Below are 27,304 nucleotides of genomic sequence, written 5' to 3'. Positions count from 1 at the left end.
CACCCTGCCCCCCCACCCTCCCAATTCCTGAGTTCAATTTTGCCAAAGCTCCTTGACCCTACACTCAGTTAAACATTGCCTTGATGACAAGGGCAGTCACTCGCACCTCATCTCTAGAATTCATTGTTCATGTTTGGACCAAGGTCGTAATAAGGTCCAAAGTGGCACTTGATAGCACTGTCAATGACATCTACCAGCACGTTGCCAATGAGCCAGAATAAACTGATGGTATAGTAATTGGTGGATTGGATTGTCCTTTTTTTGTGGCCAGGGCATATCTTGGTAATTTTCCACATTGTCAGATAGATACTAGTGTTGTAGCTCTACTTGACTAGCTTGGCTAGGGGCATGGCTAGGTCTAGAGCACAAATCTTCACTACTACTGCTGGGATATTGTCAGGGTGCATAGCCTTTTGCTGTGCCCAATACTTTAGACATTTCTTGATGATATGTGGAGCGAGTCGAATTGGCTAAAGAGTGGCATGTGGTGTTGGGACCTCAGGAGGAAGCAGAGATTGATTACCCACTCGGCACTTCTGACTGAAGATGGTTGCAACTGCAACCTTCTCTTTTACACTGACACGCTCCCCCCCCATCGGTGCGGATGGGAATATTTGTGGAGCCTCCTCTTCTGGTTAGTTGTTTAATTGTCCACCATCATTCACAAATGGATGTAACAGGAGTGCAGAGCTTTGATCTAATCCGTTTGTTGCAAGATCAATTAGCTCTATCTCATGCTGCTTCTGCTATTTCGTATTCATGTAGCTTCACCAGGTTGGCACTCACCTTTAGATATACTTAATACTGCTCCTGACAAGCTCTCCTGCACTCCTCACTGAACCAGGGTTGGTCCCCTGACTTCATGGTAGAGTGGGGGATATGCTGCACCATGAAGTTATAGGTTGTGGTTGAAAACAGTTATGTTGCTGCTGATGGCCCACAGCACCTCATGGTTGCCTAGGTTTGAGGTGCTAGATCTGTTCTGAATTTGTCCCATTTAGCAAGCAACATGATGCAAGGTATCCTCAATGTAAAGACGGGACTTTGTCTCCACTAGTACTGTGTAGTGGTCACTTCTACCAACACTGCCATGGGCAGATGCATCTGCATCAGGTAGGTGGCAAGGTGAATTAGGTTTTTCTCTCCTGTTTCCTTCCTCACCACCTATTGCAGGCCCAGTCTGGTAAATATGTCCTTCAAGACTCAGCCAACTCAGTCAATAGTGGTGCTATAAAGCCACTGTGTGGACACTGAAGTCCCCCACCCACAGCACATTCTATGCCCTTGCTGCTCCCAGTGCTCCTTCCGAATAGTGTCCAACATGGAGGAGTACTGATTCATAAGTTGAGGGTGGGCAGTAAGTGGTAATCAGGAGAAGATTTCCTTGTCCATATTTGGCCTGATGCCATGAGGTTTCATCCACTTTGGGAGGAAAAACAGGATGGCAGGGTATTATTTAAGTGATGAGAGATTGGGAAATGTTGATGCACAAAGGGACCTGGGTGTCCTTGTACACTAATCACTGAAAGCAAGCAAGCAGGTGCAGCAAACAGTTAAGGCAGCAAATGGTATGTTGGCCTTCATTGTGAGGGGGCAGGAGTACAGGAGCAAGGATGTCCTACTGCAGTAATATAGGGCCTTGGTGAGACCACACTTGGAGTAGTGTGTGTAGTTTTGGTCTCCTTACCTAAGAAAGGATATGCTTGTCATAGAGAGAGTGCAGTGAAGGGTCACCAGACTGATTCCTGGGATTGCAGGTTTGTCGTATGAGGAGAGATTGAGCCAACTGGGCCTGTATTCGCTTGAGTTTAGAAGAATGAGAGGGGATCTCATTGAAACGTATAAAATTCTGACAGACTGGATGCAGGGATGATGTTTCTTCTGGCTAGAGGGTGTAGAACAAGGGGTTTCAATCTCAGGATACAGGGTAGGCCATTTAGGACTGAGATGAGGAGAAACTTCTTCAGAGAGTGATGAACCTTTGGAATTCTCTACCACAGAGAGCTGTGGAGGCCAAGTCTCTGAATATGTTTAAGAAGGAAATAGATTTATAGACTCTAAAGGCATCAAGGGGTATGGAGAGAGAGCTGGAGTATGGCGTTGAGATAGTGGATCAGCAATGATCATAATGAATGGTGGAGCAGGCTCCTGCTTCTATTTTATGTTTCTATGGGTACTGTGTCTATCTTGACAACTCCCAGGGCATCTCTCTTCTGACTGTGTACCACTGCACCAAAATCACAAGTGGGTCCACCCTGTCAGTGAGACAAGCCATACCCAGGAATGATGATGGAGGAATCAGAGACATTGGCTGTAACTTATAATTTGTATGACTAGGTCAGGCTGTTGCTTGACTAGTCTGTGGGATAGTTCTTCTAATTTTGGTACAAGCCCACAGATGTCAGTAAAGAGGACTTTGCATGGTTGACTGGGCAGGATGTGCCATTGTTGTTTCCAGTACCCAAGTTGATGCCAGTGGTCCAACCAGTTAATTCTCATCAACTTTTCTGTAGCAGTTTGATACCACTGAGTGGCTTGCTAGGTCATTTCAGAGGGCTGTTAAGAGGCAATGCTGTGGGAATGGAGAAACATGTATGCCAAACCATCTAAGGCCCGCAGACTTCCTTTCCTAAAGGACATTGGATTAAGTTGACCTAAGATTAAGTTGTGATATAAAGTTATTACTTTATGGATTACTTGCATATGATAATTTACAGTGACAGAACAACAGTCTACACTTTCTTTGTTCTACTCAATTTCTAAAATTTACCTTTCATATTGCTACTAAATAAAGTCAGTATGCAGATACTGTAATGAAATCCTAACCAAATTTTAGCTGTGTCCTAATTCACACAAAGTCCCATTCTCCCATCACTCCTGTGCTCACTGACCTACAATAGCTCTTGATTAAGCAACATCCCAATTTTAAAATGTTCACCGTTGTTTTCAAATCCCTCAATGGCTTCGGCCTTCCCTATCTCTATAAGATATCTACACTCCTCTAATTCCGGCCTCTTGAGCGTCCCTGATTTCAACTGGTTCACCATTGGTGGCCCTGCCTTCTGTTGCCATGGCCATAAAGTCTGGAATTTCTTCCCTAGATCTCTGTGTCTCTACTTTATTTCCTCTTTAAGATATTCCTAAACCCTACAAGGCTTTTGATTATCTTCTCCAATATCTCTTCTGTGGTGTGGTGTCAAATGTTGTCTTACAATGCTCTTGAGAAGCACCTTGGGATGTTTTAAATTAAAGGATCTATATAAATAGAAATTGTTGTAAACGGATTACTGACTCCAATTCAAAACTACTTGATCCTTACCCAAAATAACAACTCAAAGGAAAAAAAGATGTTGATTTGCAGTGCTTTCTGAAAAGCTAAATATTAGCTTCCTCATATTATCCAATGAAATGGTAGCATTCAATGATCCAGTCCAAATATAAAAATAATTTATTAAACAGGTCCCAAAACTAAAATTGAGGGGTTAAATTAGAAAGCATCTTATAAACTTTTCTTGCTTTTTAATATTAAGTTCCAAAAAGAATGACAAGTATACTCATTTAGTTACTGCTATTTTGTTCTGAAACACTGATCTACAACACAGGCAAGCTTTTTGTTTGATACACTTAATACTTAAAAGTAGGACTTGCTTCTCCCTCACAATACAATTGTCATCTGCTTCAGAATTGTATTTCTTTGCCTTGTTTAACAAGTAGATCTTCAGTTATTAACTCAGTTATTGTCACTGACATCCATGATAGATCTGTATTTTTGCAATGAATTTAACGTATATACAAGGAAATTGCCTAGTCATAGATGATCAATTAATGTTTCAGTATTAAATGTATTTCAAGCCTAAACCATGATCATGCTTGCGACCTCTTCAGTTCAATCACTCTATCTTGTCAGTTTTAAACTTCCCTCCTAAGGCTTTTAAATTTCTTCCTGTAAACATTCTTGAACTCACTTTTCAACATGTTTCCCCCAAATCGTATGACACGTACTTCAATAGTAAAAAAGCATTCCATGAAAACACAAATGCTCGGTTAAGAAATTGCTGCTAAAGTTTTCATGGGCCTGGATTTTTCAGGGGCCTGACAATATTCCAGCAATTGTACTGAAGACTTGTGCTCTAGAACTTGCCATGCCCCTAGCCAAGCTGTTCCAGTACATCTACTACACTAAGATCTATCCAGCTATGTGGAAAATTGCCCGGGAATGTCCTGTACACAAAAAGCAGGAGAAATCCAACCCAGCCAATTACTGCCCCATCATTCTACTCTCCATCATCAGTAAAGCGATGGAAGGGGTCATCTACAGTGCTATCAAGTAGTACTTGCTTAGCAATAACCCACCCGCTGATGCCGAGTTTGGGTTCTGCCAGGGTGACTCAACTTCTGACCTCATTACAGCCTTGGTTCAAACATGAACAAAAGAGCGGAACTCCAGAGGTGAGGTCAGAGTGATTGCCCTTGACATCAAGGCAGCATTTGACCAAGTGTGGCATCAAGGACTCCTAGCAAAACTGGAGTCAATGGGAATCATGGGGAAAACTCTCCACTGGTTGGAGTCATACCTAACACAAAGGAAGATGTTTGTGGTTGTTGAAGGTCAATCATCTCAGTTCCAGGGCATCACTGCAGGAGTTCCTCAGCGTAGTGTCCTAGGCCCAACCATCTTCAGCTGCTTCATCAATGGCCTTCCTTCCATCATAAGGTCAGAAGTGGAGATGTTCGTTGGTGATTGCACAATGTTGAGCACCATTCGTGACTTCTCAGATGCTAAAGCAGTCCATGTCCAAATGCAGCAAGACCTGGACAATATCCAGGCTTCAGCTGACAAGTGGCAAGTAACATTCGTACCACACAAGTGCCAGGCAATGACCATCCCCAACAAGGGGTAATCTAGCCATCGCCACTTGACATTCAATGGCATTAGCAGCACTGAATCCCCCACTATCAACATCCTGGAGGTTACCATTGACCAAAAACTGATCTGGACTAGCCATATAAATACAGTGGTTACAAAAGCAGGAATCCAGCATTGAGTAACCCACCTCCTGACTCTCCAAAGCCTGTCTACCATCTATAAGGCACAAGTCAACACTGGGATGGAATACCCTCCACTTGCCTGGATGAGTGGAGCTCCAACAACACACAAGAAGCTTGACACTACCCAGGACACAGCCCGCTTGATGGCACCCCTTCCACAAACATTCACTCGCTCCGCTACCGACAAAGAGTGGCAGCAGTGTGTACCGTCTACGAGATCCACTACAGAAACTCACCAAGGGTCCTTAGGCAGCACCTTCCAAACCCACGAATGCTCCCATCTAGAAGGACAAGGACAGCAGATAGATGGGAACACCACCATCCAAGCCACTCACTATTCTGACTTGGAAATATATCGCTGTTCTTCACTGTCTTTTGGTCAAAATCCTAGAATTCCCTCCCTGACAGCACTGTGGGTGTACCTAAACCACAGGGACTGCAGTGGGTCAAGAAGGTAGCTCACCACAACCTGCTCAAGGACAATTGGGGATGGGCAATAAACGCTGGCCTAGCCAGCAACTCCCACATCCCATAAATGACTAAAAGAAACGCGGGGTTTCACTTCCTGCCATCCGAGCAGTTGGCATTTCCATGGATACTGGCTGCTCGACAGCCACTTAATGCTCCAGTGAGGGTTAATTAACGGTCCCACCTTGAGAGAAGTCCCACCTCAGAGAGCTGCCAACCAATCTGATTGGCCAGCAGCTCTCTAGTCCCAGCAGTGCCAGGAGTTGCAGTAGACAGGACTGGGACTGTAAGCAGTCTCCCAGAGACTGTCCTGGGAGTTCAGGACCAGTTAAGTATGGGGTTCTCAGGGCAGGGAAGGGAGGTGAGGTCTGCAGAGGGTGGGCAGAGGGGAGGTAAGGGTGTTGGTGGAGAGGCTGGAGTGGGTGGTCAGGGTAGGGGGCAACCACAGGGGCCAAACCTTTTGGGAGAGGTGCCCAATGTTGAAAGCAAGCAGTTGATGGAGGCCTCCCCATCCACATAAAGTGGGTCACTTTATGGGTTTCCAGCCTGTCCCTGAACTCACTCAAAATTGGGGCTGGATGGGAGACAGCCCTTAAGTGGTCATTAATTGGCCACTTAAGGGCCTCGATTGGAATAAGGGCAGTTTGGGGGGGGGGTGTCCAACCTAGGCCTTGCCCATCCCACCGCAAAGTTGTGGAGAGGTCAGGACAGTGACAGCCCAGTGGGAAGGCCATCGGTAGAATTTTTACAGCCAGGCCCCGCCTACAAACCCACCAGCAGGAGAACATAAAACTCTACCCATGAAATAACTAGAATAGTGAACAAGGAAAATGAAAACTAAGCCAAGTGTTAAGCAGAAATCAAATTTAAAAATTGGAAAGGAACTGGGTGAGACAGTGGGTCACAACATAGCGTGTTCATCTCTGGGACCTGGTTTTGAACGTCAGCTGCAGGCATAACTTTCAAAAGTCTCATCCCACTGATTGTGAGCTTGCAACACAAAACTCCCCCTAATCAGGCACAAATTCACACTAAACTGTGAAACTCAGAAGTTACCAGGCAGAAAGTGAAACAATCTGTGTTAGTGCAATTCTGGGGTGTTCTTCTCAGTTTGAGGCTTTAATACATTGTTGTAGCAGAGTAGCAGGAACCTTGGCTTAGTAACAGCAATGAGAAAGAGCTGCACCATCAGAAATGCTATCTTTCAGATGAAAGGTTAAACTGACCCTCAGAATCTTTGACACTATTCGAAGAAGAGCAGGCCATATTCTCCTCAATTACTGGCCAATATTTGTCCTCAGCCAACACTGATAAAACAAATTATCTAGTCATTATATTGAGGCTGCTTGTAGGATCTTGCTGTGTACAAACTGGCTGCAGCATTTCTTTATCTTGCAACAGTGACTACACTTAAGTTGTAAAGTACTTTGAACTATCCAGAGGTCAGGAAATGATCTATATAAAAGCAAAAACAAAAACAGAATTACCTGGAAAAACTCAGCAGGTCTGGCAGCATCGGCAGAGAAGAAAAAAGTTGACGTTTCGAGTCCTCATGACCCTTCGACAGAACTTGAGTTCGAGTCCAAGAAAGAGTTGAAATATAAGCTGGTTTAAGGTGTGTGTGTGGGGGGGGGGCGGAGAGAGAGAGAGAGAGAGGTGGGGGGGGGGTGTGGTTGTAGGGACAAACAAGCAATGATAGAAGCAGATCATCAAAAGATGTCAACGACAATAGTACAAAAGAACACATAGGTGTTAAAGTTAAAGAGTTGGTGATATTATCTAAACGAATGTGCTAATTAAGAATGGATGGTAGGGCACTCAAGGTATAGCTCTAGTGGGGGTGTTTTTTTTAAAAAATAATGGAAATAAGTGGGAAAAGGAAAATCTTTATAATTTATTGGAAAAAAAAAGGAAGGGGGAAACAGAAAGGGGGGGCGGGGGGGGGTGAGCTCATGACCTAAAGTTGTTGAATTCAATATTCAGTCCGGAAGGCTGTAAAGTGCTTAGTCGGAAGATGAGGTGTTGTTCCTCCAGTTTGCGTTGGGCTTCACTGGAACAATGCAGCAAGCCAAGGACAGACATGTGGGCAAGAGAGCAGGGTGGAGTGTTAAAATGGCAAGCAACAGGGAGGTTTGGGTCATTCTTGCGGACAGACCGCAGGTGTTCTGCAAAGCGGTCGCCCAGTTTACGTTTGGTCTCTCCAATGTAGAGGAGACCACATTGGGAGCAACGAATGCAGTAGACTAAGTTGGGGGAAATGCAAGTGAAATGCTGCTTCACTTGAAAGGAGTGTTTGGGTCCTTGGACGGTGAGGAGAGAGGAAGTGAAGGGGCAGGTGTTGCATCTTTTGCGTGGGCATGGGGTGGTGCCATAGGAGGGGGTTGAGGAGTAGGGGGTGATGGAGGAGTGGACCAGGGTGTCCCGGAGGGAGCGATCCCTACGGAATGCCGATAGGGTGGGTGAAGGGAAGATGTGTTTGGTGGTGGCATCATGCTGGAGTTGGCGGAAATGGCGGAGGATGATCCTTTGAATACGGAGGCTGGTGGGGTGATAAATGAGGACAAGGGGGACCCTATCATGTTTCTGGGAGGGAGGAGAAGGCGTGAGGGCGGATGCGCGGGAGATGGGCCGGACACGGTTGAAGGCCCTGTCAACGACCGTGGGTGGAAAACCTCGGTTAAGGAAGAAGGAGGACATGTCAGATAAAAGCAAGCCTGATCCTTCTTTACTCTCCATCTGGCCCTGCTATGTCTGATCTGAGAATGTTTAATGTAGGGATTAAAATAGCAAAAGCAAAACTAGTTTTAATTGTCAGCATTAATATATCTCACCACCAAGAGCTCAAAAAAACACTTGGAGAAAAATAAAGTTAAAATTTCAGTACAATGTCTTTTTTAAAAATTAAAGTTAAAATATAATCCTTGCAACTTTGTTTTACTTGATTGTCATCAATTCAAGTCAAAGTACTTTCATTGATGGTGCTATTCCATTGAACACAAATCAATCTTACATTCCACCAGGCTTGCAGTCCATCTTCACCCAAAAGCAGGGGCTTCTGAATAATAATTTTCAATGCCATATTTAAAAATCAGGTAATTAAAAGGAATTTCTAAGTTCATATTCCACTTTAAATATATTTACAGCAGACAATTATTTGTTCATGCCTGCAACAAATCCCACCCACCTGTCAACGCTACCCTCCCCAATCTGTCTTGGAGGATATGAGGCACTAAGAGCCAATATAAAATTCATATCCTTGCGTTTAATTCCCTTCATGGCCTTACGGCTCCCAATCTCCAACCTCCTCCAGCCCTATAGCCCCTTTCTTCTTCCCTGTTCTTCTGATTCCTGCCTTTTTAACAACTTTCCCCCTTTGCCCCACCATTGTACCTATACGCCTTAAGGCATGGCTGCCAATTTTCTGGAATTGCCTTCTTAAACCAATCACCTCCCTGCCTTTCTCTCCCCCTTCAAGATGATTTTTTTAAACCTACCCTGTGACAAGCTTGCTGTCATCCCATCCAATAATTCCTTTGGTTGGTGTACTTTTTTTCTGATTATGTTTCTATAAAGTTTTACCGTGTTAAAGACATTACATAAATTCAAGTTGTGTTTTCAATTCTGGCAAAACATAAACAGTCATGTTGAACAGCTAGCTTTGAAGAAATTTACTGTAAACATTGAATTTACGACAGCATCTCACATGTAATGTGCATAAATCCTCTTTATATTACTACCTCTATGTTAATATCTCCCCTTTTAATTTGCCAGCTGTTTTTGTTTTACTTTTTCTTGGTACCCTAGAAACAGGCAGCATCCTTGACCAAGAATGTGTGCACTGTCTACATCCAGGCCTTCATTAATGCTACTCAAACTGATCATTAGAATATGAATGCAAGCCTGTTAAGTTACTCTTCAATTTACCCTACTCGCTTCTAGTGAAGACTCTGTACCTGCACAGCAGTATGATGGATATCCATAACACAGTATGGGAAATCATGGACATAAATTCTCAACTTGTCCCTTAGGTGAATCTTTGACAAGTGCATTTTAACAATAACAATGCAAAACAATTCCTCCAAACAGCTCAATGGAAGAGAGAAAGGGGGAGAATTTGTATGTATGTAATTGTCCTTTGTATACGCAAGAAAAGTATTATATGGGAATTTAATTCAATCAGGGAACATACCGGAGCATATACAACTGTGTAAGATTGTACATAAGCAGTCAGCAGCATAATACTGCCAGGAATCTCATACGACTAATATATAGGAACATAGAAGCAGGAGGGGGGTCATTCGAGCCTGCTCCGCCATTCAAACAGTTCATGGCTGATCATCTACCTCTACGCCATTTTCCCCACTATCCCCATATCACCCTGATGTCATTAGCATCCAGAAATTTATCATTTTCTGGTTTGAACATGCCCAATCTCTGAACTTCCAAAGCCCTCTGGGGTAGAGAATTCCAAAGATTCACCACCCTCTGAAGAAATTCCTCCTCATCTCAGTTTTAAATGGCTAGCTCCTTATTCTGAGACTGTGTCCCCTGGTTCTAGACTCACCAGCAAGGGGAAACGTCCTATCTACATCTACCTCGTCATGGCCTGAAAGGATTTTGTAAGTTTCAATGAAATCACTTCTCATTCTATGAAACTCGAGAGAATACAGGCCCAGCTTCCTCGATCTCCCCTCATAAGCCAATCCCACCATCTCAGGGTTTGACCTGGTGAACCTCCATTGTACTCTCTCTATGGCAAGTATATCCCTCCTTAGATAAGGGGACCAAAACTGTACACAATACTCCAGGTGAGGTCTTACCAAGGGTCTATACAAATGCAGCAAGAGATCTTTACTCATGTGCTCAAATCCGCTTCCGATGAAGGCCAACATACCATTTGCCTTCCCAATTGCTTGCTGCGCCTGCATGCTAGCTCTTAGTGACTCGTGAACAAGGACACCTAGGTCCACTGGGACATCAACAGTTTCCAATGTCTCACCACTTAAAAAATACTCTGCCTTTCTGCTTTTTCTACTAATGTGGATAACTTCACACATATTCACATTATATTTTTTCTTCCATGTTCTTGCCGACTTAGCTAGGTTGTCCAAATCCCCTTGAAACCTCCTTGCAACTTCCTCACAACTTACATTCTCAGCTGGTTTTGTGTCATCAGCAAATTTGGAAATATTACATTTGGCCCCCACATCCAAATCATTTATATCAATTGTGAACAGCTGTGGCCCCAGCAATGATCCTTGTGGTACCCCACTAGTAACAGCCTGCTATCCTGAGAATGACCTGTGTATTGCTACTCTGACAGGAAACAATTAACCACTTCTCAATCCATACCAGCATATTATCTCCAATCCCACATGCTCCAATTTTGTTTACTAACCTCCTGTGTGGGACCTTATCAAGAGCCTTATGAAATTCTGAATAAACCAGATCCACTGGTTCTCCTCTATCTATGTTATAATAACATCCTCAAAAAAATTCCAACAGGTTTGTCAAACATGATTTTCCTTTCATAAATCCATGTTGACTCTTCCCAATCATATCATTATTTCCTAACTGTCCAGTTATCACATCCTTTATAATAGATTGTAACATTTCCCTACTATTGACGTCAAACTAACAGATCTGTAGTTCTCAGTTTTCTCTCTCCTTCTCTTCTTAAGTAGCGGGGTTACATTTGCTCCTTCCCAGTCTGCAGGAACCTTTCCAGAATCCATTAGAAATTTTATATTTACCCAGAGGACCGACATTTCAAACAAGGGGATCTGCCAAGAAAAGAGGGGTTGATGGGGCTACATAAATAAAGTTTTCTCAGTCCAACTCATATGCACCAAGAATGTGATTTTCATTTTATCAAAAAATTCTACAACAAGAATACTATATTGATTTGCTGACAGTCCAATAAGTGTCTAAGGCATAGGTCAGAAAAGTTCAGGTTCAATGCTCAGTACATTTTGAATACGTTAGCTGATCGAAGTGGTGAAAGTAAAGGGCAATAAAACTAGCCTCTACATCATGAGTTGAGGGGAAGGGGTAATGAGGAAATAAAAAGGACAAAGTTTGGGCTTCCTGGCACCATCAAGAAAATCCTTCTAGGGGTGTGGTCAGAAGTGAGCTCAGCTATAATGTCACCTGCGGTTCAACAGTCTGGCTACAGTTATTATTGAGGTTAATACATGGATAATAGTCAAACACGTGTTATTGAATGACCCTGGAATCAAATGAATGAGCAAAGAGCTAATGTGTTCAAGAAAGAGAGAGAAAAAAATTCCATAAAATATTGGTCGTTCTCAATGTATGGGTGAATTCTGTAAATTATGGAAATAATTTGTACTGTCCAAAGATTCTCCAACCGAAGATACTTGTGTCTATTTCATACCATAAAATTATTACAAGTTGGCTCTTGTATATTTTTTCAGTGTAACTGTCCTGCACATTATCTGAAAGAAATCCCCCATGATACAAATTTTTGACCGCGGGAAGGTCTAAGATTTTAGCTATCCATGTCATCCTTAGCAATCCTAGTGCTGTGTCAGGGAATTCATAATAGACTGTAAAAGCAGATTGATTGCATAGGAGAATATTGTCTGTTAGCTTGAATACATTTTTAAAATACTGGGCTGTTGAAGCAAAAAGCAACTTGTTTATGAATAAGCTTAAATGCAATATGCTTGGTAGCAAATTATTTGCAACAGCAACATTTCCTGAATTTGAACTTTTTCTCAGGGCATGTGCTTTCCTGTTAGGAAGAATTTTCATACTGAAAATCTCAGCAAAATTTGACACAGATGCAGGAACAAAAAAACATACTATGGTGTTTAAGTAGACCAAACTATTCTGAATTTTAAACAAACAAAAGAAAGCCAGATTGCCTCCACAATCAGCAGGAGCAAACGCCTATAGAGTTTTAAAAAAGACACAGGTGGTCAGATTGGGTCCTGAAATCAGATCTCAATTGTAAGATGAGCTAAATGGGTTGCATTCCTACAGCAGGATTTTCTCTTTTGTTTGATTACAAAATCTCTTCCTGACACCTGAAGGTAGAGCTCTCTCTCCAATAAAATCACTTCATTTCCCAAATATTTTGTTTAAAAAACAAAATCTTTAATCAATAGTTGAAAGCAACTTTATCCTATGAGAGATGCAAAAAATCTTATGCAGCAATAAAGTTAATATCCAAAGAAGCTTTGCATTAGAATGTTTTATTTAGGTGATTAGGTCATACTGAAGGGTGGGTACCTTTCCTTTCCCATTTGTGGAAAACAAAGCAGGCATAAGTAACAAGCAAGCTTTCAGGCCTGCAGCAAAAAACAATTTCCCTGGTTTCTCGCACTCTCAAGGGGACTCGGGAGGTATCTGATACAATGCTGTACAGAAAGACGTTGCTGTACGCCTGTTGGTCTTTAGGGTAAATCTGTAAAATTGTTAAGTAGGGCTACATATGGCACAAAGGGAGAAATGAGCTTCCTTTTGTCAGAAAAGAATGACAGGTTGGTTATTTTGTGGCAGGGTGGAAATTCGCTTTGTAATCTCTAACTTGTCTTGATATTTAACTCAAAATTATACTTTACAACACTTCTCATCAGGTTAATATTGATACAATAATACAACTCCCAGCCCCACATTAGTCTACATGTCTGAGTAGAAGGAAAGGTGAATAAGGTGATTAAGAAGGCAAAGATATTTTCCTTTGTTGGCCAAAGCATATAAGAGCAGGAGGATATGCTAAAGCTGCATAAAATGGCAGTTATAGCAGAGCTAAAGTATAATGTATAGTCTGGTCGCCATGTTACAGGAAGGAGGTGATCACACTCGAAGTGGTACAGAAATGATTTACAAAGAGCTTACCAGGAAGCGAGAATTTTAGTTATGGGGAAGGATTGGATTTGTTGGGGTTGTTTTCTTTGAAACTGTGGAAGCTGAGAAGAGATTTAATTGAGGTGCATAAAATTATGAGGGACCTAGATAGAGTAGGTAAGAAGGGTCTATTTCCCTTAGTAAAGAGGTCAATAACCAAGGAGCATAGATTTGAATAATTTTTAAAAATTCATTGAGGGTATGCAAGCATCACTGGCTGAGCCAGCATTTATTGCCCATCCCTAATTGTTCAGAGGCATTTAAAAGTCAACCCCACTGCTGTGGGTCTGAAGTCACAGACCTTTGTAGCCAAACCAGCTAAGTATGGCAGATTTCCTTCCCTAAAGGACATAAGTGAATCACATGGATTTTTATGACAATCCGCAATGGTTACATGGTTATCATCAGATTTTTAATTCCAGATTTTTATTGAATTCAAATTTCACCATTTGCTGTGGTGGGATTCGAACCCAGTTTCCAAGAGCATTACTTTTGGTCTCTGGAATACTGGTCAAGTGACAGTACCACTATGTCACCACCTCCCTCATATAAATATAAATTAGTAGAAGCTAAAGGGGGTAAATTTTCCACCCAGAGGGTGTTGAGGGTTTGGAACACACTGCCTGAAAGATGATCGAGGCAGAAACTCTGATCGTGTATAAAAAAATACTTGGATATGGATTTAAGGGCTATGGACCAAGAGCCAGAAGGTAGGATTAGACTGAATAGCTTTCTTTTCTCTTGGTCAGCATGGACCCAATGTGCCAAATGGCCTCCCTGTATACCGTAAATCTTTCTCTGTCTCTAAACTATCTTTGCCTCTACCTCAATCACCATTGAAACCCTCATCCATGCCTTTGTCACCTCCATAATCAACTGTTCCAACCATTTCCTAACCTTGCTGGCCTCCCCACCCTCCATCTTCTGAACACTTCAGTTTATCAAAACTCTGATGTATATATTCTATGCTGCAGCAAGTCCCAGTCACCTATCATGCCTGTTTTTTGCTGACCTAAGTTGACTACTAGTATCTTAACACCTCAAATTTAACATTTTCATATACCTTCATAATCTTACTTCTTCCCATTTCTGTAATCTCCTCAACCCTCCACCCATCTTCACAATTCACTACTCTCCTAACTGCGCCCTTCCCCTTGGCACTAGCATTAAGACATTACCTCAGCTGTCAAGGCCCCAAGCTCTGGATTTCCACCTTTAATCCCACCACCTCCCTCTTCTTTAAAGATCTCCTTTAAAGGTCCTGATCTCTGACCACATTCCCTCCATCCCACCTCAATAGCTTCTTCTTTGGTGCAATATCCATTATTGTCCTACTACAAAAATAATTTGCACACTAATTAGCCACTGCACTATTTTTATAGAATGAAGCAGCAGGAATGTTTTTCTCCCTTAAAGATTCCATATAACTACAAGCTGCTGTTATGCCTACATACAAGATAAGGATTGCATTCGCCTTTTATGGTCTTACATACTTATGCTGTCACTTCTAATGATGAGAATGTGCACACCCCTGCTCTATTTAAAAGGTTACCATTTAAAATCTATTCCCTTTCTTTATTCTTATATTGCAACTCCAATGAACTGTAAAACCAGGTATAAAAACTACCCAAGGAGCTTTTTTAAAATCATACATTTTTAAAATCTCTTTGTGATTAATTTATAAATGTATCAGCACCCATTCCTGGTTCAATGAAGAGTGTTAGAAGCATAACAAAAACAGAATTACCTGGAAAAACTCAGCAGGTCTGGCAGCATCGGCGGAGAAGAAAAGAGTTGACGTTTCGAGTCCTCATGACCCTTCGACAGAACTTGAGTTCGAGTCCAAGAAAGAGTTGAAATATAAGCTGGTTTAAGGTGTGTGTGTGGGGGGCGGAGAGATAGAGAGAGAGAGAGAGGTGGAGGGGGGTGTTTGGTTGTAGGGACAAACAAGCAGTGATAGAAGCAGATCATCAAAAGATGTCAACAACAATAGTACAATAGAACACATAGGTGTTAAAGTTAAAATTGGTGATATTATCTAAACGAATGTGCTAATTAAAAATGGATGGTAGGGCACTCAAGGTATAGCTCTAGTGAGGGTTTTTTTTTATTTTTTTTAAATAATGGAAATAGGTGGGAAAAGGAAAATCTTTATAATTTATTGGAAAAAAAAGGAAGGGGGAAACAGAAAGGGGGTGGGGATGGGGGAGGGAGCTCACGACCTAAAGTTGTTGAATTCAATATTCAGTCCGGAAGGCTGTAAAGTGCCTAGTCGGAAGATGAGGTGTTGTTCCTCCAGTTTGCGTTGGGCTTCACTGGAACAATGCAGCAAGCCAAGGACAGACATGTGGGCAAGAGAGCAGGGTGGAGTGTTAAAATAGCAAGCAACAGGGAGGTTTGGGTCATTCTCGCGGACAGACTGCAGGTGTTCTGCAAAGCGGTCGCCCAGTTTACGTTTGGTCTCTCCAATGTAGAGGAGACCACATTGGGAGCAACGAATGCAGTAGACTAAGTTGGGGGAAATGCAAGTGAAATGCTGCTTCACTTGAAAGGAGTGTTTGGGTCCTTGGACGGTGAGGAGAGAGGAAGTGAAGGGGCAGGTGTTGCATCTTTTGCTTGGGCATGGGGAAGTGCCATAGGAAGGGGTTGAGGAGTAGGGGGTGATGGAGGAGTGGACCAGAGTGTCCCGGAGGGAGCGATCCCTACGGAATGCCAATAGGGTGGGTAAAGGGAAGATGTGTTTGGTGGTGGCATCATGCTGGAGTTGGCGGAAATGGCGGAGGATGATCCTTTGAATGCGGAGGCTGGTGGGGTGATAAGTGAGGACAAGGGGGACCCTATCATGTTTCTGGGAGGGAGGAGAAGGCGTGAGGGCGGATGCGCGGGAGATGGGCCGGACACGGTTGAGGGCCCTGTCAACGACTGTGGGTGGAAAACCTCGGTTAAGGAAGACGAAGGACATGTCAGAGGAACTGTTTTTGAATGTAGCATCATCGGAACAGATGCGACGGAGGCGAAGGAACTGAGAGAATGGGATGGAGTCCTTACAGGAAGCGGGGTGTGAGGAGCTGTAGTCGAGATAGCTGTGGGAGTCGGTGGGTTTGTAATGGATATTGGTGGACAGTCTATCACCAGAGATTGAGACAGAGAGGTCAAGGAAGGGAAGGGAAGTGTCAGAGATGGACCACGTGAAAATGATGGAGGGGTGGAGATTGGAAGCTTGGAAAAATTTATTAATTTTGCTTCCAATCTCCACCCCTCCATCATTTTCACGTGGTCCATCTCTGACACTTCCCTTCCCTTCCCTGACCTCTCTGTCTCAATCTCTGGTGATAGACTGTCCACCAATATCCATTACAAACCCACCGACTCCCACAGCTATCTCGACTACAGCTCCTCACACCCCGCTTCCTGTAAGGACTCCATCCCATTCTCTCAGTTCCTTCGCCACCGTCGCATCTGTTCCGATGATGCTACATTCAAAAACAGTTCCTCTGACATGTCCTCCTTCTTGCTTAACCGAGGTTTTCCACCCACGGTCGTTGACAGGGCCCTCAACCATGTCCGGCCCATCTCCCGCGCATCCGCCCTCACGCCTTCTCCTCCCTCCCAGAAACATGATAGGGTCCCCCTTGTCCTCACTTATCACCCCACCAGCCTCCGCATTCAAAGGATCATCCTCCGCCATTTCCGCCAACTCCAGCATGATGCCACCACCAAACACATCTTCCCTTCACCCCCCTTATCGGCATTCCGTAGGGATCGCTCCCTCCAGGACACCCTGGTCCACTCCTCCATCACCCCCTACTCCTCAACCCCTTCCTATGGCACTTCCCCATGCCCACGCAAAAGATGCAACACCTGCCCCTTCACTTCCTCTCTCCTCACCGTCCAAGGACCCAAACACTCCTTTCAAGTGAAGCAGCATTTCACTTGCATTTCCCCCAACTTAGTCTACTGCATTCGTTGCTCCCAATGTGGTCTCCTCTACATTGGAGAGACCAAACGTAAACTGGGCGACCGCTTTGCAGAACACCTGCGGTCTGTCCGCAAGAATGACCCAAACCTCCCTGTCGCTTGCCATTTTAACACTCCACCCTGCTCTCTTGCCCACATGTCTGTCCTTGGCTTGCTGCATTGTTCCAGTGAAGCCCAACGCAAACTGGAGGAACAACACCTCATCTTCCGACTAGGCACTTTACAGCCTTCCGGACTGGATATTGAATTCAACAACTTTAGGTCGTGAGCTCCCTCCCCCATCCCCACCCCCTTTCCATTTCCCCTTTCCTTTTTTTTTCCAATAAATTATAAAGATTTTCCTTTTCCCACCTATTTCCATTATTTAAAAAAAAATTTTAAAGAAAACCCCCACTAGAGCTATACCTTGAGTGCCCTACCATCCATTCTTAATTAGCACATTCGTTTAGATAATATCACCAACTCTTTAACTTTAACACCTATGTGTTCTATTGTACTATTGTCGTTGACATCTTTTGATGATCTGCTTCTATCACTGCTTGTTTGTCCCTACAACCAAACACCCCCCTCCACCTCTCTCTCTCTCTATCTCTCCGCCCCCCACACACACACCTTAAACCAGCTTATATTTCAACTCTTTCTTGGACTCGAACTCAAGTTCTGTCGAAGGGTCATAAGGACTCGAAACGTCAACTCTTTTCTTCTCCGCCGATGCTGCCAGACCTGCTGAGTTTTTCCAGGTAATTCTGTTTTTGTTCTGGATTTCCAGCATCCGCAGTTTTTTTGTTTTTATCTCAGTGTTAGAAGCATGCCAGGTGCAGCACCATGTATCACTAAAATGAAAGAGTAAACCTGATGAAGCTACAACAGAGCAGCAGCAGCATGCAATAGGCAGAGCTAAGCAATCCCACAACAAAGATCAGATCAAAGCTCTGCAGCCCTGCCGCATTCAGTCATGTATGGTGGTGGACACTTAAACAACAGGAGGAGGAGGAGGAGAAGGAGGCGCTATCAATATCCTCATCCTCAAGGGTGGGGGAGCACAGCACATAAGTGCAAAAGGCAAAGCTGAAACCTTTGCAATCAGCTTCATCCAGAAGTGCCGAATGGATGATCCATCTCACCTCCTGAGGTCCCCAGAATCTCAGGTGCCAATCTGCAGCCAATTCGATTCACTTCTTGTGATATCAAGAAACGGCACTTTCTGAAGCTATGCTTCAGAACCAGCCATGCCCCTAGCCAAAATGTTCAAGTACAATTACAACACTGGCATCTACCCAACAATGTGGAAAATTGTCCAGGTATGTTCCCTCCACAAAAATAAAGACAAATCCAACCTGGCCAATTATTATCCCATCAGCCTCCCTTGATCATCAGAAAATTGAAGGAAGGTGTCATCGACTGTGCTAGAAAGCAGCACTTACTCAGCAATAACTGCTCAATGACGCTCAGTTTGGGTTTCGCCAGGGTCACTCAGCTCCTGACCTTATTACAATCTTGGTCCAAATATGGACAAAAGAACTAAATTCGAGAGGTGAGATAAGAGTGACTGCCCTTGACCTCAAGGATGCATTTGACCAAGTGTGGCATCAAAGAGACCTGGTAAAATTGAAGTCAATGGGAATCATAGGGAAAACTCACCACTGTTTGAAGTCACACCTAGCACAAGTAAGTAACATTCATGCCACACAATTGCCAGGCAATGACCATCTCCAACATAAGAGAATCTAATCATCTCCCCTTAACATTCAATGGCTTAATGTCACTGAATCCTCCACTGTCAACATCCTGGGGTTACCACTGACCTGAAACTGAAACAGCCATATAAATACTGTAGCTACAAGAACAAGTCAGAGGCTGGGAATTCTGTGATGAGTAACTCATCTCTCGACTCCCTAAAGCCTGATCACCACATGCAAGTCAGGAGTGTGATGGAATACTTTCCACTTGCCTGGATGAATGGATTCCAACAACACACAAGAAGCTCAATACCATCCAGGACAAAGCAGTCAGCTTAATCAGTACCCCATCCACCAACTTAAACATTCACTCCTTCCACTACCAATGCACAGTGGCAGCAGCATGTACCACATACAAGATATATCGCAGCGACTCACCAAGGCTCCTTCAACAGCACCTTCTAAACCCATGACCCCTACCAGTTTGAAGGACAAGGGCAGCAGATCCATGGGAATGTCACCAACTGCAAGTTCCCCGCCAACCCACACACCATCCTGACTCAGAACTATATTGCTGTTTCTTTACTGTTGCTGAGTCAAAATCAAGGAACTCCCTTCCCAGCAGTACTGAGGGTGTACCTGCACCAAATGGACTGCAACATTTCAAGAAGAAGTCTCATTACCAGCTTGTCAAGGGCAATTAGAGATGGGCAAGAAATCCTGGCCAAAACTCCCAGGAAAGAATAAAAAGAAAATCCAAGCACTTACAATTAATCATTGAGAGCAGAACTCTCCTAAGCAAGTTCTAAATAGATGGTATAAATGGCATCTTGTTTGGTTGCAACTGCTACTGTAGCCATGGTCCAAGACAGGTAAGTGGTGCAAATGTACCAGTACATTTCCCAAAAATGCCATTCAATTGCCAGACCTGCTGAGTTTTTCCAGGTAATTCTGCTTTTGTATTCAATTGCCTGTGTTCACTTTTCACACCCCTCTTTTAAAGCTCAGCTTGACTATAATCATGCATGCAGATACACTACAAATAATTATAGTAAATAGCCTCTTTTACATTTTAAGAACAGGGCTACAGGGATAGAGGGGGGGATGGAACTGACTGGATTGCTCTACAAAGAGCTCATGTGGATTCAATGGGCTAAATGACCTCCTCTGTTGTAATGACTCTATGATTAATCTAAGGAAATAATACCTGTCCAGGTTCTATTATATAATCAGTTTCTAGAGACAGAAAATCATACAGGGCTTTTGTAATATAAGTAATGGAAATGAATTCCATAGTTATCTGACGAGGATACGATCCATCATTCAAATTTTGTTTAAAGTTTAAAAGGTCAATTCAGTTAATCAGTGGTTTTGTTTTGTTTATTATTTCACATATTTAATAAAATATATGCACTAAGGCACAAAGTTCTATTCAGTTCTTAGTTGCTCAGCTGGTTTGAACAGAGGGGGCAGGCCAACAGCCACTTCCTGAGAAGGCCTCCAAGTGATGATCCAATCTAGCCTGGAGCAAATTAACAGGGGAGACAAAGAAAGAGGTGAAGTTTAAGGATGTTAACTCCAGAGAATAGGACTGAAGCAGCTGATGGCTTTCAGTCATCAATGGGGGGCATGAAGAACATGGAGGCCATAATCAAAGAATGGAATATTTTGGAAAGAATAAAGAGCTGGAGGAAATTGCAAAGATGGGATGAGGCAACGCCATTGAGGAAGGTACAGACAAGGTCAAAGATTTTGAATTAAATGCTTTGGGGATTAATAGGAAGGATGCAGTTAATAAGCAAGCAGTGCTCAGCAAGGGAGAAGATATGTGCAACATTTGTGGTTAACTTTATGAAGGGTGGAGAGTCAGAGGTCAGCAAGAAAAATAGTCAAGTCTAGAGATGGCAAAGGCATGTGTTAAAGTTTTAGTGGCAGAGATGTTAAGGAGTGGGAAGAGGCCAGCAATGTTTCAGAGTTGAAATAAGTGGTCTTAATGATAGATTGGATGTGGTGTTGAAAACTCACTTCAGGGTCAAATAGGTTGTCCAAGATTACAACAGCTTGATTCTGCCTGACAGAGATGGTGGGATGATCAGTTGCAAAAGGGGCAGAATTTGTGGTGATGGATAATGGCACTGATCACCCCATTGTTGACCTGGAAGAGTGCATAACTTTGGACAAACAGTCTGATAACACAAAGGCAGACACAGAATTGAGAAGAGATGGACAGGTAGGGGAGCATGCAAAGACTGCAACTTAAGTGAATGATGGAGGAAACCACAGCCATTTAATTGGAACTTTGGGGAACTGGATTACACACATGAAATTCAGGCGGATATCAGCCATGGATCAGTTGGGAGCATTCTCATCTGAGTCAGTAGGTTGTGGGTTTAAGTCCCACTCCAGGACTTGAGCACAAAAATCAAGGCTGAAACTCCAGTGCAGTAGTGAGGAAGTTTGGCATTGTTGGGGGTGCCAACTTTCTGATGAGGCTTTAAACCAAGGCCTCATCTGACTACTCAGGTGGATGTAAAAGGTCCCATGGCACTATTTCAAAAGAACATGGGAGTTATCCCCAGTATCCTAGACAATATTTATCCCTCAATGAACATCTTAAAAACAGAGGGGAGAATTTTAGTCGTGGGGCACTGTTCCTGACAGCAGAAAGGAAGAGGGCGTCCATTCTCTTGTTTTTTGCTGCTTCCCACATGATTACAATTTAAATGCCAGCTGCATGCACAGGACACATGCAATCACGTCCCCTTTAAACAAACGTGAAACGGGTGCCATAAGATACGCATGTGCCAGTGACTTTATCTTGAAGGTGGGATGTAACTAAAAAGAAAATTACACTGATCAGTATTCAGGGCATTATTATGTATTGCAAGTGGAAATCCACCACCGATGGCACTAAGTCCGACATGCTACAAACACGCTGCTGATTTAATCTTTGCATCTCAGCCTGCCATCAGAAATCAAGATTTCAGTTCCCGCTTAATTCAGTCACCCCACTTGCCACATTTCCCACTCTTGCAGACTCCATAAAATCCCCCCCAGATTATCTGGTCTCTATCACATTGCTGTTTGTGGGATTTTGCATGCGCAAATTGGCTTGCTTCTTACATTACAACAGTGAGTACACTTTAAAAGTATTTTGTTGGCTGTAAGGCACTTTGAGATGTCCAGTGACCATAAAAGGCACTATATAAACACAAGTCTTTATTAACAGTAGAAAAACATGGAAATCTCAGAAGCCCTGTAGTAATGCATAAGCAAATTTAGAGAGAAGTCATACAACTACGGTTACTCTTGCATGTATATGTCACCGATAAATACTTAAAAACAGATATCCCAAAAAATGTAGCTGATTAAGCCTTCCATCTTACCAACCACAATTCAAGAGCTTTCCAGTACTGCTGCTCCATACCTCATAGGGTACAGAGCAACAAAATCATAGGCAAAGGCTGAAACTATTTCCAAAGAATAGCAACAAGAAAAAATTTTCAAGTCCTTATGTGCCAGATTTTTTTAAACAAGTGTTAAGTGACATCATAATGAGGAACCATACTGAAATACACTGTAATGCTCAATTCTTGCCACAGGGTGGCAAGGCATTTGCAGTTCTCTCTGCTTCCAGTCCCACCCACCTGGCCTCATTGCATCTGGGTTGGGGGAAGGCAGGAAATGGCAAGCACTTCCACTCCTGATCAGAATTCAACAACCCCTGATGAAAGTGGCATGCACGCATGGACACAGGCTACAGTAAGGTCACAGTTAACTGTACTGCACCCCCACAGATAATCTTAATTCACATATGAATAACAACTTAGTCAAGATGATGTGTGATTTTCCACTGCCCATGCTAGCTACCATAAGAACATAATAAAAAGCCCACTGAAGCTCATTCCTCATAGTGCAGCACACCCCCTTCCTGGCATTCAATTGTATATTGAATAAGCATCATATCTTTGTTTTTATTACCTTCTTTGGTAGATTAAAAAATAGTAAATCTGAGTAAAGTTTTTTAATTTATCATTAATTTCCAATTACATCCTTGGGTCCAGCTTTTCTTTTTGGTTTGAATTACCTATATCATTTAATAAGGTCCTTCTAATTTTATGACCCTCTTCTAAATTTGATCCAAACTTTAGCATATCCCTGCTGTTCAGTCTATATAGGCAGCCATTCTAAGTATCTGTTTTAACTGCTTCTTCACAATACTAAATAATTTCAGCTCTCTGAGCAAGATTGTTAATTAGAGGGTAGTTCTACAATTCAAGTACACATTCAGAAGGATCTAGGTTAAGATCACCAAATTTATTCCACAAGGCTTTGTTTAGGCAGCAGGGAAGACTTTCATTCCATCAGTCTGGGCTGGATTTAAATCTATGTTGCAGAGATGATAGGCTAATGTCTAAACTGCTGCATTTCTGACCAAATGTTTAATAATAATTTATTTTAATAAAAACATAAGCAAATTTATAGACCAGGAGTTTTAATAAATTGTACCTGTCCTCCTTCCAAAGAGATTTTTTTAAAAAGGAAACGACAAAAGGTGTTTTTCAGAAAAGCATCCAGAGTTGTTTCAATTTTAATCTGATTTTCCTTTCATCAAACACACCTCAAATGTAATTCGCCTAAAACCTAACCTAAGACCACATCTCAAATTTTCAAACAATCCCTCTCCAAACAAATATTTATGCGGCAGCAGGGATTTTCTCACTCTTCTGATGAAAGCTAAATTGATACATGCAAAATAATTCTTCCAGTAGCACAAGTGTACCTGGAAAGCATTGTTAATGCTGTTATATGTCTTTTCATGTATGGCATCTTTAGGTAAGTAAGGTTAGAATGCTTACAGAAATTTAGCTTCATGGTAACAAATTTCTGCTGCACTTTAAAACCAACAAAATGTTGTTTCTCGTTTGCAAGGCCAGTATTTATTGCCCATCCCTAACTGCCTTCAAGAAGGTGGTGGTGAGTCATTGAACCACTGCAGTCCATCTGGCATAGGTCCACCCATCGTGCTATTAGGGAAGCAGCTCCAGGATTTTGACTCACCAATTGTGAAGGAATGGCAATATAGTTCAAAGTTAGGATAATGTGTGGTGGCTTGGAGGGAAACTTGCAGATGGCGGTGTTCCCATTTGTCTACTGCTCTTGTTTTTATAGGTTGTATAGGCCGCAGGTTCGGGAGGTGTTGCCAAAGAAAGTTTCATGAATTGCTGCAATGCATCTTGTGGATGCACCACTGTACCATTATGCGCCAATGCTGGAGGGAGTGAATGTTTAAGGTGATGGATGGGGTGCCGATCAAGCAGGCTGTTTGGTCCTGGATGATGTCAAGCTTCTTAAGTGTTGTTGGGGCTGCATTTTTCCAGGCAAGTGGAAAGTATTCCATCACACACTTGGTTTGTGCCTTGTAGATGGTGGACAGACATTTGGGAGTCAGGAGGTAAGTTACTTTCTATAGAAGCTACAGAATTCCCAGCCTCTGACCTGCCCTTGAAACCACAGTATTTTGTATGGTCTTGAACTTTGGACCTTCAGCTCATTTTTTTTCAATCAAAACATTTTTACAATAAAACTAGAAATTACCATAAAAGCATTTTCTTCACAACGTTAACTTATTTACAACTACCATGAAGGATGTTCTACTTGCTGCTTAGCATCTTTTTTGCTATTACATGGAACTCTTTTCCCAAAACTGCAAGAACTTTTCTTATGTTTCTCAAAAATCCTAAAAGTCTTTGCATTCAAAGAGCTACTTTGAAGTGCAGTTATGAGGGCAATTACTCTTAGATAGCCAAATGTAGCAACCATTTTACATATGGCAAGGTCCTACAAACAGCAATAAGATGAATGCTAGTTGCTTGAGGGAGGCATGTTGGCCAGGCAGCTACAGGACTCCCTGCTGTTTTCAGGTTGTGTCATTGGAAACTTAGCATCCACCTAAACCACTGGGCCTGTAAAACTGGGACTCAGTTTAATATCTCATCCAAAAGATAACACTTCTCCCTCACTATTTCACTGAAGGGTCAACTTTGTTATGTGCTCAAGTTCTGAAGTACAATTTGAACCCACAACCTTCTGACTCAAGAGGGGAGAATGTTCTGCACCAGTTATTTTGTTTTGTATTCTAGATTAGTTTTGTAATTTACTAGCAATATTAGAGCATAGGTTTCCAACTAAAAAAAACATTTTGGATTAGGTTTTGGGCAGTGAGTCAGACTTAGTGTCTTCACACAGCATGGAAGGAAATCTATCACCTTGGACTGCTCTTGTGCATCTTTTAGCAGCTGAATTTCCTTTTGGTCAGCTAGGTGGCTGACATACAAAGAAAGCTATCTTCATTTTAAGTTTAAGTCTCTAAGCCAAGATATAGAGAAATCCACAAGGTGGAGTTTCTCTTCATCCAGAATAGAGTGTACACTTTAGGAGCACACCTCGCTTACCTAAATCCAGAGAACTTAGGTGCAGACTGACAGAGCTAAGGCTTAGGAATTACAACACCCCCATCAACTTTAAATATTCACCAGGTAACAGTGGAGTTTAGTCAGCATGAACAACATAACCTGATACAGTACTGTTTCTCCATCCAAGCCCATCGTACACACAGGGTTAGTTATCTGGAAGAGTAGGAAGTATCTCAGACTTGAACAATAGGTCTACCCCTCCAAGTTCCAATTAGTAAGCCAAGCTAGCTAATTAACCATTAAAAGTGCTCCAGTGCGCTGCAGATCTGATTGCCTCCGGGATCATTTTATTGAGTATGCCACAGAAAGTTAACTCGGTTATGAGCTTCTGGCAGCATGTGTCATCATGATAACAATCTCAACCCCATATAAACGTTGCTTACTTGCACACCTGCCAAAGGAAGACACAATGACATCAAGGATAACACTATCAATAATCATGGAGGAAAATCGCCTGCTAAAACTGCTATCAAATTTGACGTGTTTTCTGACATTTTTCAAAGGTGGCACAGTGTAATATGTCTTACAGCTTTATACATATTGCAATTATTTGCTTGATGTCTAGGTTGTGTAACTTTAGTGACGGCATATGCTTCAAGGAGACACAAAGTTAAAATGGGAAAAGGAGAAAGAGCAAAATAAGCTTGTGTTTTTTACATTATTGAAACCTATAAAATATTTCAGCCAAATCAACACTTGGCAAAAGTCCACTTAGTAGGATGTAATAATACTTTGTGGTTACTGACTTGTTTAGTTATTGTATAATTTCTAAGATCAATCGTATTGCAGCAGCTCAATCTCAACGTCCAAAATATATAAAGGGGAGATTACAAATCACCTGGGAAAAATAGATATTATTGTGCTTCCACAGCCAATATTATGTACAGGTTTTAATGATCAGTGATCAAGTCAAATGCAACAAACTGCTGACCAAAAATGGTTACCTTACTGTTTACGAAGGTTTCAGTAACAATGTCAGTGAACAACCCACGTATGCTTTAATATTATAAGTTTTATAAAACACTTGCTACAGATCATTTTAAAATGCATAGCCCTGCAACTATCTCTCAATCTGCAAATTAAAATGTTCAAATCTCTTTCTGTAAAAATGCAATAGGTGAAATTCTAATTTCACATTTTTAGTTTGTCCAATGTTCAGAAGATATTTCCTTCTCCATCTCCCAAGATCAAGAAAACAACTGTACGTTCTCAATAATTCACAACGTTCTACAAAGTACTTCAGCATTTTGTTCATTTTTCCTCCCCATTTTTTCCTAATAGTTAAATAACTTAGATGGTGTGAAATTACCTTTCTTCTGGATTGCTCTCTCCAACATACATAGAAAAATATTAATATAATTTCAAACTCACTGTTTCAGATATTGTAAACTCAAGAAATACATCCATTTCGCCCCCCCCTTTCAGTTTTCCTTGTGTTTCTTATTGCCTCACTTTCCCCCATTTCTTTAAATCGTTTTTTTTTAAAAGGCAAATTCAACACATTCAAATGAAGTAACCTATTGTCTCTTCATCTCACCCTCTGTATCTTAATTATATTAATATATTTCTTAATCAAAAAATAAACAGTTACTGTTGGACCTTGGACTAGGAGAGCATTTGAACCCTGTAAATGAACATATGTACAAGATACATCACGAAAGTTACACAACCTAGACATCAAGCAAATAATTGCAATATGTATAAAGCTGCAAGACATATTACACTGTGCCACCTTTGAAAAATATCAGAAAACATGTCAAATTTGATAGCTTAATGCCT

The 27,304-nt window shown here is 42.2% G+C and overlaps 1 protein-coding gene across 2 annotated transcripts in view; it reads right to left on the bottom strand.

Annotated features, from left to right (window-relative positions):
- The window catches only part of wdr20a (WD repeat domain 20a), a 65,014-nt gene that overhangs the window by 36,737 nt on the left and 973 nt on the right, over positions 1 to 27,304 (bottom strand). The window lies entirely within an intron of this gene.

The sequence above is a fragment of the Carcharodon carcharias genome, chromosome 20, assembly GCF_017639515.1.
Source record: "Carcharodon carcharias isolate sCarCar2 chromosome 20, sCarCar2.pri, whole genome shotgun sequence".
NCBI classification, from domain to species: Eukaryota; Metazoa; Chordata; class Chondrichthyes; order Lamniformes; family Lamnidae; genus Carcharodon; species Carcharodon carcharias.
The sequence above is the reverse complement of the archived record's forward strand: the minus strand, read 5'-3'. Positions and strand labels throughout refer to the sequence as shown.